This window comes from Apodemus sylvaticus, chromosome 7, assembly GCF_947179515.1.
Source record: "Apodemus sylvaticus chromosome 7, mApoSyl1.1, whole genome shotgun sequence".
Classification (NCBI taxonomy): domain Eukaryota; kingdom Metazoa; phylum Chordata; class Mammalia; order Rodentia; family Muridae; genus Apodemus; species Apodemus sylvaticus.
This window is the reverse complement of record NC_067478.1, coordinates 114,568,837-114,582,009: the sequence shown is the minus strand read 5'-3', so window position 1 is coordinate 114,582,009 and position 13,173 is coordinate 114,568,837. Positions and strand designations below refer to the sequence as shown.

The 13,173-nt window shown below is 34.8% G+C and overlaps 1 non-coding gene across 1 annotated transcript; it reads left to right on the top strand.

The window, feature by feature from the left end:
- Positions 1–866: 866 nt before the first annotated feature.
- On the top strand, positions 867–973 carry LOC127690246 (U6 spliceosomal RNA). The gene has a single exon (XR_007978986.1). It is a non-coding gene; the product is annotated as a U6 spliceosomal RNA (small nuclear RNA).
- Positions 974–13,173: the final 12,200 nt, after the last annotated feature.

The following is a 13,173-nucleotide window of genomic DNA, read 5'->3' as shown; positions in this document are numbered from 1 at the left end:
TCCATTGTCTTCATGGCAGGAAGCATGAGGCATCCAGGAAGAGGTGGGACTGGAGGAGTTGAAAGTTCTACATGTAATTACAAAGACAGACAGCAGAAGACTAGCTTCCAGGCAGCTAGGAGAAGGGTCTCAAAACCCATGCCAAAGTGTCATTTCCTACAACAAGGCCACACCTCCTAATAATGCCATTCCTTGGGCCAAGCATATTCAAGTCACCACATTATTCCATTAAAGAAAAGTTTTTTTTTTCTCTCCCAGAAGCTATCAATTACAGATAGCTTCTTTTTCCATAATGAGACATTTTGCCCACTTTCCCATTCTCTGTGCAGGGAGTTTAACAGGTTTAAACTCGTTTAAGGCTTTGTGCATGCAGAACTTTTAGAAGAATAGTTTTGATTTTAAGCTACAGAGACTATTGCTGATCACAACCATTGATCCATATATTCATCTGTGAATGCTTTTAAAATGTATAGATGAATGTGAATTCCTTATAATCTATCTAATTGAAAACCAGTATGTGGGGTTCTTGATGTTCCTTCTTTAATATCAAAGACACAAATCTTATTAGGATATTTTTTTTGACATTTAAGAAATACATATTAATATTAACTCTTTACTGCTATTAGTGATATGCACTTCTTCCAGTAGATTCCAGTACAGCATGATGATTATTTCATAATGTGCCTTTAAGAAGTACTATATTGTAGACTTTGAATTAACCATACAAAATTTAGTTTTTATAATTATTAAGTTGATCTACTTACTTGCCTTACAACCAAAAATACCTTTTTAATTTGGGGCTATAACATCTTGTTAATTTTCCTGTATATATTTAAATAATTTATTTTAAAAATAATTTTCATAGTGTGCTTACTTTGGAAGAACATATACTAAAATTTGAATGATACAGAAAAGATTAGCATTGCCTCTGTGTAAGGATGACACACAAATTCATCAAGTCTTCCACATTTTTAGAACAGGAATTAAAAATCATTGGTCATTAATATCACCACCAATGGACCCAGTTCTCTAACAACAAAGACACATTCTAACAAAATGAATACAGAACCAGGATCTATCATTCTACTGCATACAAGAAACACACCTTAGCAACAAAAATAGACATCACCTGAGAATAAAAGACTGGAAAAAGATTTCCCAAGTAAACAGGAACAAGAAGCAAGTTGGAGTAGTCATTGTAATATCTAGTAAAATAGAACTTAAACTAAAAACAATCAAAAGAGATGGGTAAGGACATTTCATACTCATCAAAAAATCCTCCATGATACTGTCATAATTCTGAATATTTTTTCAAGTCCACCCATATTTGTAAAATAAACATTACTAAAGCTTAAATTACATAATGAATGCCATGCATTAATATTGGGAGACTTCAACCTCCTACTCTCACCAATGGACAGTCCAGACAGACAGCAGACAGACAGAAACTAAACAGAAAGATAACACTGACTGATGTTATGAGTCTAATGGACCTAAAAGATATCTACATATATTTCACCCCAAAACAATCCTCAGAACCTCATGGAACTTTCTTCAAATTTGACCATATACTTTGACACAAAGCAAGTCCCAGCAGATACAAGAAAACTGAAGTAATCTCCTGAATCTTATCAGAGTACCATGGAATAAGATGAACTTCACAATAACAGAAACAACAGAAAGCCTATAATCCCATAGAAAGATAACATTTCTCTACTCAGTGACTATTGGCTCAAGGGAGAAATAAACAAAGAAATCACAGACTTTCTAGAGTGCAGTGAAAATGAATACACAACATACACAATCTTATGGGACACAATGAAAGCACTGCTAAATGGAAAGCTCATTGCGTGAATTGACTGCATAAAGATATCAGCAATGCATTTGTTTTTAATATGTGACTAGTATTCCATTTTGTAGATAGTTCACATTTTCTTTACCTATTCTTCAGTTGAGGGGCATTTATTTTTTTTATTTTTTATTCGATATAATTTTTTATTTACATTTCAAATGATTTCCCATTTTCTAGCCCCCCACTCCCCAAAAGTCCCGTAAGACCCCTTCTCTTCCCCTGTCCTCCCACCCACCCCTTCCCAGTTCCCCATTCTGGTTTTGCCGAATACTGCTTCACTGAGTCTATCCAGAACAAGGGGCCACTCCACCTTTCTTCTTGTACCTCATTTGATGTGTGGATTATGTTTTGGGTATTCCAGTTTTCTAGGTTAATATCCACTTATTAGTGAGTGCATACTATGACTCACCTTTTGAGTCTGGGTTACCTCACTTAGCATGATGTTCTCTAGCTCCATCCATTTGCCTAAGAATTTCATGAATTCATTGTTTCTAATGGCTGAATAGTACTCCATTGTGTAGATATACCACATTTTTTGCATCCACTCTTCTGTTGAGGGATACCTGGGTTCTTTCCAGCATCTGGCAATTATAAATAGGGCTACTATGAACATAGTAGAGCATGTATCCTTATTACATGGTGGGGAATCTTCTAGGTATATGCCCAGGAGTGGTATAGCAGGATCTTCTGGAAGTGAGGTGCCCAGTTTTCTGAGGAACTGCCAGACTGATTTCCAGAGCGGTTGTACCAATTTGCAACCCCACCAGCAGTGGAGGAGTGTTCCTCTTTCTCCACACCCTCTCCAACACCTGCTGTCTCCTGAATTTTTAGTCCTAGCCATTCTGACTGGTGTAAGATGAAATCTCAGGGTTGTTTTGATTTGCATTTCCCTAATGACTAATGAAGTTGAGCATTTTTTAAGATGCTTCTCCGCCATCTGAAGTTCTTCAGGTGAGAATTCTTTGTTTAACTCTGTACCTTGAGGGGCATTTATGTTGTTCTAGTTTCTGTTTATTATGAATAAAGCTGCTTTGAACATAGTTGAGCAAGTGTACTTGTAACATAGTGGGCCATCTTTTGGGAAGAACAATTTCCACTCTTCTGAAAAACTGCCAAAATGATTTCCAAAGTGGTTGTACAAGCTTTCACTTCCACCAACACTGGAGGAGTGTTACTCTTGCTACACATTTTCGCCAATATCTGTTATCACTTGAGTTTTTGGTTTAAGCTATTTTGACAGGTGGAAGATGTAATCTCAGGATCTTTTAATTTGCATTTCTCTGATTTCTAAGGATGATGAATATTTCTTAAAATGCTTCATAGGCATTCGAGATTCCTCTGTTGAAAATTCTGTTTAGCTCTGTACCACATTTTTCAATTAACATATTTGGTGTCTAATTTCTTGAGTTTCCCAATCTGATGGTAACCTTTATCTTATAGAAGCTTTTCAGGTTCATGAGGTACCATTTATCAATTATTGATCTTAGAGCCTGAGGAATTAGTGTTCTGTTCAGGAAAGTGTCTCCTGTTCTGATAAATTTAAGGCTATTTCCCACTTTCTCTTCTACTACATTTAGTGTATTAGGTTTTATGTTGATTCTCTTGATCCATTTTGACTTGAGTTTTGTCCAGCTTGATAAATATGGATCTATTTGTATTTTTCACATGCAAACATCCTGTTAAACAACTTGAATTTTGCAGGCAAATAGATGGAACTTGAGAATATCTTCCTGAGTGAGATAATTTAAAGTCAGAAAGATGCTTATGGTATATATTCACTTATAAATGGACATTAGGCATATGTTGTAGGATTAAGGATGTTAAAAGTCACAGACCAAAAGAAACTGGGAAATGAAGTGTTCCCAAGTGAGAATACATGAAATTCACTCAGAAGGGTAATCTAAATAGTCATCAGTGTTGGATATATAGAGGGGATTGGGTAGGAGGGGGCTTAACGGTGGAATGAGGATGATGATCAGGTGTGGGGAGAGAGGGCAGGGGAGTGGGCTGGGCTGGGAGAGAGATTGGAAATTGGCAAGGGGCATCTCTTTTGATAGATACAGCTCTTATATGGGGGAGGATACAGGGAGTCTATGGAGGTGATTTTAGCTGAGGTTCCTATCAGAGGGAGAAATAGAGACTAAGTTGGCCATCTCCTGTTGTCAGGAAGGACTTCCAGATTTGGGAGCAGGACATCAGTTCATCCATAAAACCTTCAACACAAAATGTGTCTTACTTTCAAGATGTGCATAGATAAAGATGGAACAGTGATGGAGGAAAAATCCAACTGATAACTGCTGCAACTTGAGACCCATCCCATATGAGAGAGCCAAACCCTGCTACTATTAGTGATATTATGCTATGCTTTAAGACAGGAACATAGTATAGTTCCCTTCTGAGAAGCTTCATTCAGCAGCAGATGATGTCAGATACAGAGACTCACAGCCAAATATCAGGTGGAGCTCAAGAGTTGAGGATAGATATGAATAAGTTGGAAGGGTCAGTAAAAGCACAAGAAGACCTACAGAGTCAGGGGTTTACATAGCCTGGATCACCAGCCATGGAGCATGTAGGAGCTAGTCCTAGACACCCTAGATCATGTGCCTCTTGTTCTTCATGTTGGTGCCCTAACAAGTGGAGCAGGGGCTGTCTCTGTATCTGTCTCTGTTCCTTGCCATTGCCTCCACTTTTCTCTACCTGAACTGCCTAGTTGGGCTTCAGTGGGAAAGGATTCCCTAGTCTTACTGTGACTAGATACCTCTCAGTAAGATAGTACCCAAAGCATGCCTCCTTTTCTCTGAGGAGAAGGGGAAGGGGCAATGGAGGAAAGGATTTGTCAAGGTCAGAATGGGAGGAGAGAAGGGAGCTGGTGCTGGAATCAGGATCTAAGTGAATAAAAAATGCTAATTTATTGGAAAAAGAAATTAGTGGGATATCACACTAGTGACATGATAGCATGCATATAAGCTCTAGAACAAAAAAAGGAAACACACTCAAGAGGAGAGGATGGCATAAAATATTAAAATCTTGTGTAAAATCAGTAAATTGGAAACAAATAGACAAATACAAAGAATCAAAAAGTCCAAGAGCTGATTCCTTGAGAAAAATTGAAAATAAAGACAAATTCTTAGCTAAACTAACTAAAAGGCAAATTAACTAAAACAAATTAACAAAATAAGAAATGAAAACTTACATAACAACCAATGCAGAGAAAATTCAAAAAATAATTATGTTTTACTTCAAAAATGTCTAACATACAAAATTGGAAGACATCAATGAGCTCATTAAGCAAATGGATGGAACTAGAAAATATCATGAGTGAGATAACCCAATCACAAAATAACACACATAGTATGCACTCATTGATAAGTGGATATTAGCCCAGAAGCTTGGTATACCCAAGATATAATTCACAGACCAAATGAAGCTCAAGAAGAAGGAAGAACAAAGTATGGATACTCTAGTCTTTCTTAGAAGGGGAATAAAATATCCACAGGAGATACAGAGACAAGGTGTGGAGCAGAGTCTGAGGGAAAGACCATCTAGAGACAGGCCCACCTTGGGTTCCGTCCCATATAAAGTTACAAAACCCAGACATTATTGTGTAAGCTCACAAGTGTTTGCTGACTGGAGCCTAATAAAGTTGTCACCTGGGAGGCTCTGCTAGTACATGACAAATACAGAGGGGCCCACTCTCAGTCAGCCATTGAACTGAGCACAGGGTCCCCGATGGAGGATCTAGAGAAAGGACCCAAGTAATTGAAGGGGTTTACAGCTCCACAGGAGGAACAAAAATATGAGCCACCCAGTACTTCCAGAGCTCCCAGATACAAAACCATCAACCAAATAGTACACATGGAGTTACTATGGCTCCAGATGCATAGGCAGCAGAGAATGGCCTTGATGGACATCAAATGGAGAAGAGGCCCTTAGTCCTGGGAAGGCTCAATGCTGCAGTGTGGGGAAATACCAGGACAGGAAGTGGAAGTGGGTTGATTGGGGAGCAGAGGGAGGGGAAATGGGTTATGGTATATTTGGGCAGGTGCAGGAAAGGGAACAATATCTGAAATGTAAATAAAGAATATATCTAATAAAAAACTAAATAAAAACCAAACCAAACAAAACAAAAAATGTAATTTAGAAAATTGGAAAATGTAAATGATTTTCATGATTTTCATGATAGATACCACTTACTAAGAGCACTTTCATGATAGATACCACTTATATTAAGAGAAGGCAAACATTTTAAATAGGCCTATAATTCCTAAAAGTATAGAAGCAGTCGTTAAAAAAAATCTCTGAACCAAAAAGTCCTGTGACCAGATGGTTTTTGTGCAGAATTTAGGCAGATTTTCAAAGAAGAGCTAATACCGATATTACTCAAATTGCTCTACAAGCTAAAAATAGAAGGAACACTGCTATGTTCATTTTAAGAAGCCACAGTTATTCTGATACCTAAACTGCACAAAGTCAACTAAGAAAGAGAATCACAGACCAATCTCCCTCATTAACATTGGTGCAAAAATACTCAATAAAATATTTGCAAATCAATTCCAAGAACACATCAAAAACATCACCTATCATAATCAAATAGTTAATACCAGAGATGGAGGAAGTTACAACATTTGAAAATCCATATATATATATATATATATATATATATATATATATATATATATATATATATATATATATTCCATCGTATAAACACATTGGAATGAGAAACACCACAGGATAATCTCATTAGATGCTGAAAAGAACCTTTGACAAAAATTCATCACTCTTTATGATTTAAGTCTTGAAGTTATGTGGGATACAAGGCTCATATCTAAGCACAATAAAGTTTATATACAGCAAGACCTAAGCTCTCAGCACATAGGTAAGAATTGTACAGCTTGGTCTTCATGTGGGACTACTAACAGCAGAAGCAGTAGCTGTATCTGACTCTGTTGCCCAGATTTTATGAATCCCTTTTCCCTAACTGGGCTGCCTTGCCTAGCCACAATAGGAGAAGATGGACCTACTGCAACTTTGACAGGCCAAGGTAGGTTGATAACCATAGGAGGCCTTCCTTTTACTTAGCCTATTTAGAGGAAAAAGAGAAGTTGGAACTATGAGGTGATAGGAAGTGTCTGTGAGGTGAGGAGGATAGGGAAACTAAGAGGAGGTTGTAAAGTAAATGAAATAATTAGTTAAAATTAAAACAACAACAACAGCAACAGCAACTTCCACTGCAAATATATGAAAATTTCTTGATTCTACACCGACCCCCAGTATTGCAGTTAGAGGGACATGCTACCATTTTTTACCAGTTTACACTGGCCTTGGTTATTCAATCTCAGGTTTTCAAGCCACCCACTGAACATTCTCCTTAGCCTCCTTTAAATTTCTTGATTCTGTTTTTGTCTTATTGAGCTTTTGCCTGTATATATTATGGTTTCTGGCTTTCTGTTTTTATGTGTTTTGTGCGTGTATTTTTCTTTTCCTTCCCTCCTTTTCTCCCTCCCTCCCTCCCTTCTTCCCTCCCTCCCTCTCTCCTTTCCTTCCTTCCCTCCTTCCTTCTTTCCTTTCTTTCTTCCTTCCTTCCCATTTTGTTTTGTTTTTGATTCACTATTAGCATTCTAAAGAGAGAGAAAGTGTATAGGGTTGGGGAGGTGGGTAGGCTGGAAAGATCTTGGAGGAGTGGGGATGACAACTAAAATCAGAATAAAGTGTATACAAAGAAAATTTTCAACAAAAAGTTCTTGAGACTCTTTCTTAATATAATACAATCATGATAGTTGTTTGATCCAATATTATGGGCATTTGTTACTCCCAAAATCTCAATACTTGTCATTTATATATCTTATACTATATACCTAAAATCTATTTAGCAATAATTATGCATTGATAACTAAGAAATTCCATCTTTCATGAGGAATGATATTTCTACTTTACTTCAGAAGAACAGATAGTGATGAGTCATAGATGTAAGTCAGGATGTAAGTAGTTTAGTCCCACATAATTTGAACTTGTTCTAAATGAGGCTCAGTGTTTATCTTTCAGTCTACATCTGTGTGTTTGTACTAAAGAATATTGGCCATCAGCATAATATGGCTAGGTAGCCCCTAAAGATAGGAAAACATCACCAGTGTGTATATCTTCCTTTGGGAATTCTATCAGCATGACAATATCACCTTAAAATATCATTGTAGATACTACTGTATAAGATTTTGTGACACCTAAGACATTTGGTGTGAGTATACACTGTATATTAAACATATTCCACCCATTTCCCCTTAAGTGCCCACCCTTGTTTGTCTTCTTTTACCTTTATACAGTTTCACTACTGGTTTCATATCATGTACTTGATTGTACAAAATTTAAGGGCAACAAATGCAAGGAATTACAAATGTTTGTAATTGCTAGTAAAACTGAATATGCGTTATTTTTATTGAAAAAATTATATTTTCTAAGACTGGCATAATTTGCTTAATATGATTTTTACTTGTGCTTATTCTCTTGTAAATAACATAATTTTGTTATGTTACAGCTGAAAAATTAATCATATACACACCAGGTTTCTTTTATCTGTTTCTCTGTTGGATACTGGGGCTGCCTCCATAACTTACCTATTGTGAATAATACTTAATCAAAACTGATAAGTATCTCTGTGATACCATGATTTGGCATGCTTTGGGCAAATATCTGTTAGTGCTATAGTTGAATTATATGATAAATCTATTGTTAGTTGTTTGAGGAACCTCTATACTTATTTTCATATCGGCTAAAGTAGTTTCCCACATAAGTAGAAAATAAGAGTTTTGATGGATACGATTTTTAAAGACATCAGTGCTCAGGCTGATATATTTGAAAGTATGTCTTAGACCAAGTTCTAAAGTTCACATACCCATTTTTCTGCCTCTTAAAGTTTCTTGTGACTGTCAAAATCTATGTCATGAACTTTGAATATATGAGTGTTTTAATGCCTTCAATAATAAGACTAAAATTCTTGCTTCTATTCTTCTGGGGATAATTTTAGGAGATGAAAGTATAGAAAAGAAGTACCTAATGCTTTGAAATCACATTAATTATGACCAATGTTTTTAAGTCAATAAAGGGTCTATTTAATGTTGACATGTAGTTTTTGAAAATCTTTTGTGTTAACCACAGTGTAAGCTATGGGAAAATGAAAATGAAATAGAAATAATTATTGTCTTCAATTTATTTAAGAATACTCATATATAAGGGAAAAGTGAAAATTTTCATCACATAAATAGAAAATAATATTTTAGGTTGCAGGGTATTTTATTTGAATTTTATGAACTTTAATTTTACCCTATTATTTATAAAATATAAATATTTTACCAATACATAATTGAATTTCCCATTTTCTATTGCTATTCAAAGCAATTGTGCTTACTAGGAATTGTCACTTATAAATACATCAAGTCTCAGGGATACTACCAGCTTTCCAAACATTTTAGAAACAATAAACTAAGATAAATAAATTCAAATTTAAATCATTTCTTGGTCTGATGGAATAAAGTTTTTTATTTTTCCAACCATTGCAAAAAGGTTTTTGCTTAGTTGTTATCTTTTAAAAGAGTATAAAATAGAATTTATCAGCATTTCCATTTGCAGGTTGTGAACTAGGCAGTAGTACATGTAATGTGTCTTCAAAGTTATATGTAAAACATGAAAATATAATTTTTTAGATCAATAGAATTTCATTTTCTTTAGGTTTTGAGATTATAATGTAATTACCTTTATTAGTCTTGAATTCTAGAAGTAAGAATGATGGCACATACATCTAAAGCATGTATTATAATATTATCCAGTCTTCTGAGTAGAATAAAATAGAGATCTGAATTTATGTTATGATCCAGTGTGATATTTTTTGAATGAAGGAGGATATGGACAGTTTCAAGGCTATCATGCAGGTCAGGGCATACATGCCTTTAATTGCTATGTTATTGTTTCCTTGTGTTCTTTGCCTGTGATGTATGGCTATCCTTCTTTTTGTGGAAATATAAAGAATCCCAAAAGGGGAAAACATGAATCTCCTGAATTTACAAGATATGAAACACTTATGAGCTTATTATTGGGAATAACTAAGCAAGACACTTCTGAAAAACAAAGGTTCCATATCAATAATTAGGTAGGCCACTTCAAACATGTATTACCACCTTTTTGGCTCAATTCTCTTGTGCACAACTAATATAAAAGCTGTACTTTTCATTTTCTAGAAAACAAACTGGAAATTGACAAAGTGGAGGTGATTAGTTAAACAAAGATAAATATGCTATAGGGAATGTACAGGCCAGAGTGCAGAGCTCAAAAACATTTAGGAATAGTTGAGGATGCTACTACTGCTCTCTTTTACTTGCTATTCTTCCTCATCTTTATAATAACAGAATTTCTTATGAAACAATTTTGAGGGACTCATAGGATGATGATGGGAAATAAACATGACACTCTGGTTATTCATCATCCTCATTTTTCTCTCACATTCATAATATTTTAGGATGACACTAAAGTCTTTCCTTTCAGCTTTGCTGTCTGAGATGTATTTGACAAACACAATTCATGGGGAATGAAATAAAATTCAATTATTTATCAGCCCACCTTAATACAACACAGAAAATAAATTAACAAATAATCATAGCAGAAAATTTATAGGACAGTTTATTCTTATCAAGCTTTCTTTTTTGACAGGATATCAATATTTTCAAGTGCTCTTTCTCTATAATCTATGCCTTTCAGTACTTACTTATTTAAGCTTATTCTTTGCTGGGTCATGACCAAGATCCAAAGTAACTCCTTTGTCTTCTTCCATGTAATGTTATGGTTCCTTTAATAGGTTCCATCTAAATAAAAAATGAAATAATGCCCTGCTGCATTCAGCCACCCGTGGAGAATACACTTCAATGCCCCCAACTGTATTGGAACCTTGACATATTGAAAGATTGGTGGCTTCGAGTAATTATTGACTCTTTTATGACCTTGGAGATAGAATGCCCAGAGCTCATAATTACACAAATTGGTTTACAATATTACACTCTCTCAGAGGTTTTTAATATTAGAAGTTTTTAAAAAGGTAGAAAATACCACTTAACTAAAAGTTTATGGCTCTTTCTTTTCTCAGGAAAAACTCTAGTTATTATTGAGTATATTTCTATATTCTATTCATTCTTTAAAAATACCTGTATGTTGCATTCCATTAATTTGAGTGAGATCAAATCATTCAACAAGCGATATATGGCAAGGTTTATAGGGAGGAAATTAGAAATGATGTAATTATAATCTTCAAAAATAAAAGAATCATCTAAAAATTCTGAATATTTAAAATACTTTAAATTACTAGTTAGTATTCAAAGGAAATAAATTTGAGTATAATATTTTCATAAAAAATTGCTTTTACATGTCACTCTTTGCTAGTACCCCTTATATCTATTTCTCCAACCTGCTGGAGCCCAAATTGTCATTTATCAGTACATTCAATATAGTTCTTTGAGAACTTCATAAACATAATAATATCCAATGAAACTTGACCATATATGTGTGTGTGTGTGTGTGTATCATATATATACACACAGAGAGACATATATAAATATCAATTTCAAACTGACTGGGAAACTTCCTCACTACTGGATAGCTTTGATAGTACTAGTGAGGTATATACTTCATCAGTTTGAAATTGATTTCTCTATATTCTGTATTTAATTTGTGTTGTCTTCAGAAATAGGGTTTTAGCATGGTCCATTTTTAGTTTCAACACACACACACAAACACATAAACACACAGTTTCAATGTGTAAGGGAAAACAGGCAATATTTGTATTTCTGAGTTTGAATTATTTTCCAGAACATATGATATCACACTCACCCATTTTCCTCCAAGTATTATATATAATTTGTAGGAGCAGATATTTCATGTGCATATCATACTTTCTTCACCTGCCCTCTGTTGATAGACTGTTAGAATGGTTCTATTTCTTGTCTCTCTACTGCAATAAATGTGGGTATTGACCTGTCTCTCAGAGTTCAGAGTATTTTGAGTATTTAACCAATAGTTGTGCAAACCAAATCCAAACTCAGTCAATGACAAGAGATAATAAAAATTAGAGTCGAATTAATGAAAGAGAAACAAGGAAAACAATATAAGGAATAAACAAATCTAAGGGCTGGTTATTTGAGATGGTAATAAAAAGTTGGTATACTTTGGCTCATCAAATCAAAAGAAAGAGAGGAGTCAAACTGTCAGTATCAGAAACAGACAGGACATCACAATAACTGACACCTAAGAAATTCATATTATTATACAAGTTTATTTCAATAACGTCTACTGTAGTAAGCTGGAAAACTTAAAAGAAATGGATGAGTTTCTATATTCAGCTGAACCACAAAAATAGAACTAAGAGGAATCCAAACATCCAAACATACCCATAAAAAGTGAGGGGATTAAAGTAGTAATAGAAAGTTAAGCATGTATTAAAATATTGAGGAAAACAAAACAAATTTATTCTGTTACTCGATTTTTGTTTTTTGAGAAATAACTTAAAGTTGCATAGGTAGGGAAGGGGAGAGACTCTAGAAGTACATGAGGAAAAAGAAGCATAATCAAAATATATTTAAATTAAAAATCATTTAAAATAATAAAAATATTTAAAAAAATAGAACCAGAAGGAGCACTTCCAAGCTCCTATGAAGTTGGTATAAGCACAACTCAAAGACAAGGTAAAGACACAACAATAATAAAGAAAACTATAGGCCAGCATCCCCAATAAACACAGGCTTAAATATTTTCAATAAAAAGATTACAACATTGCATGCAAAAGATTATTCAACACATTCAAGCTGGCTTCATCCCCTGAAATACAGGAATTGTTCAACATATGCAAGCCAATAAATGTAAATGTAATACAATGCACAAATGGACTTGAAGACAAAAATCTCATGCTTGACTCAATAGATTCAATAGGATAAGCCTTTGACAAAATCCAATCTGCATTCATGATGACAGTTTTGGAGAACTTAGGGTTAGAAGGAACATACTTCAGCATAACAAAAGCTGTAGAAAATACCCACAGAAAACACAGCATTTTTTTTGATCCAACTTTTTTTTTATTCGATATAATTTATTTACATTTCAAATGATTTCCCGTTTTCTAGCCCCCCCCTCCCCAAAAGTCCCATAAGCCCCCTTCTCTTCCCCTGTCCTCCCTCCCACCCCTTCCCAGTTCTCCGTTCTGGTTTTGCCGAATACTGTTTCACTGAGACTTTCCAGAACCAGGGACCACTTCTCCTTTCTTCTTGTATCTCATTTGATGTGTGGATTAT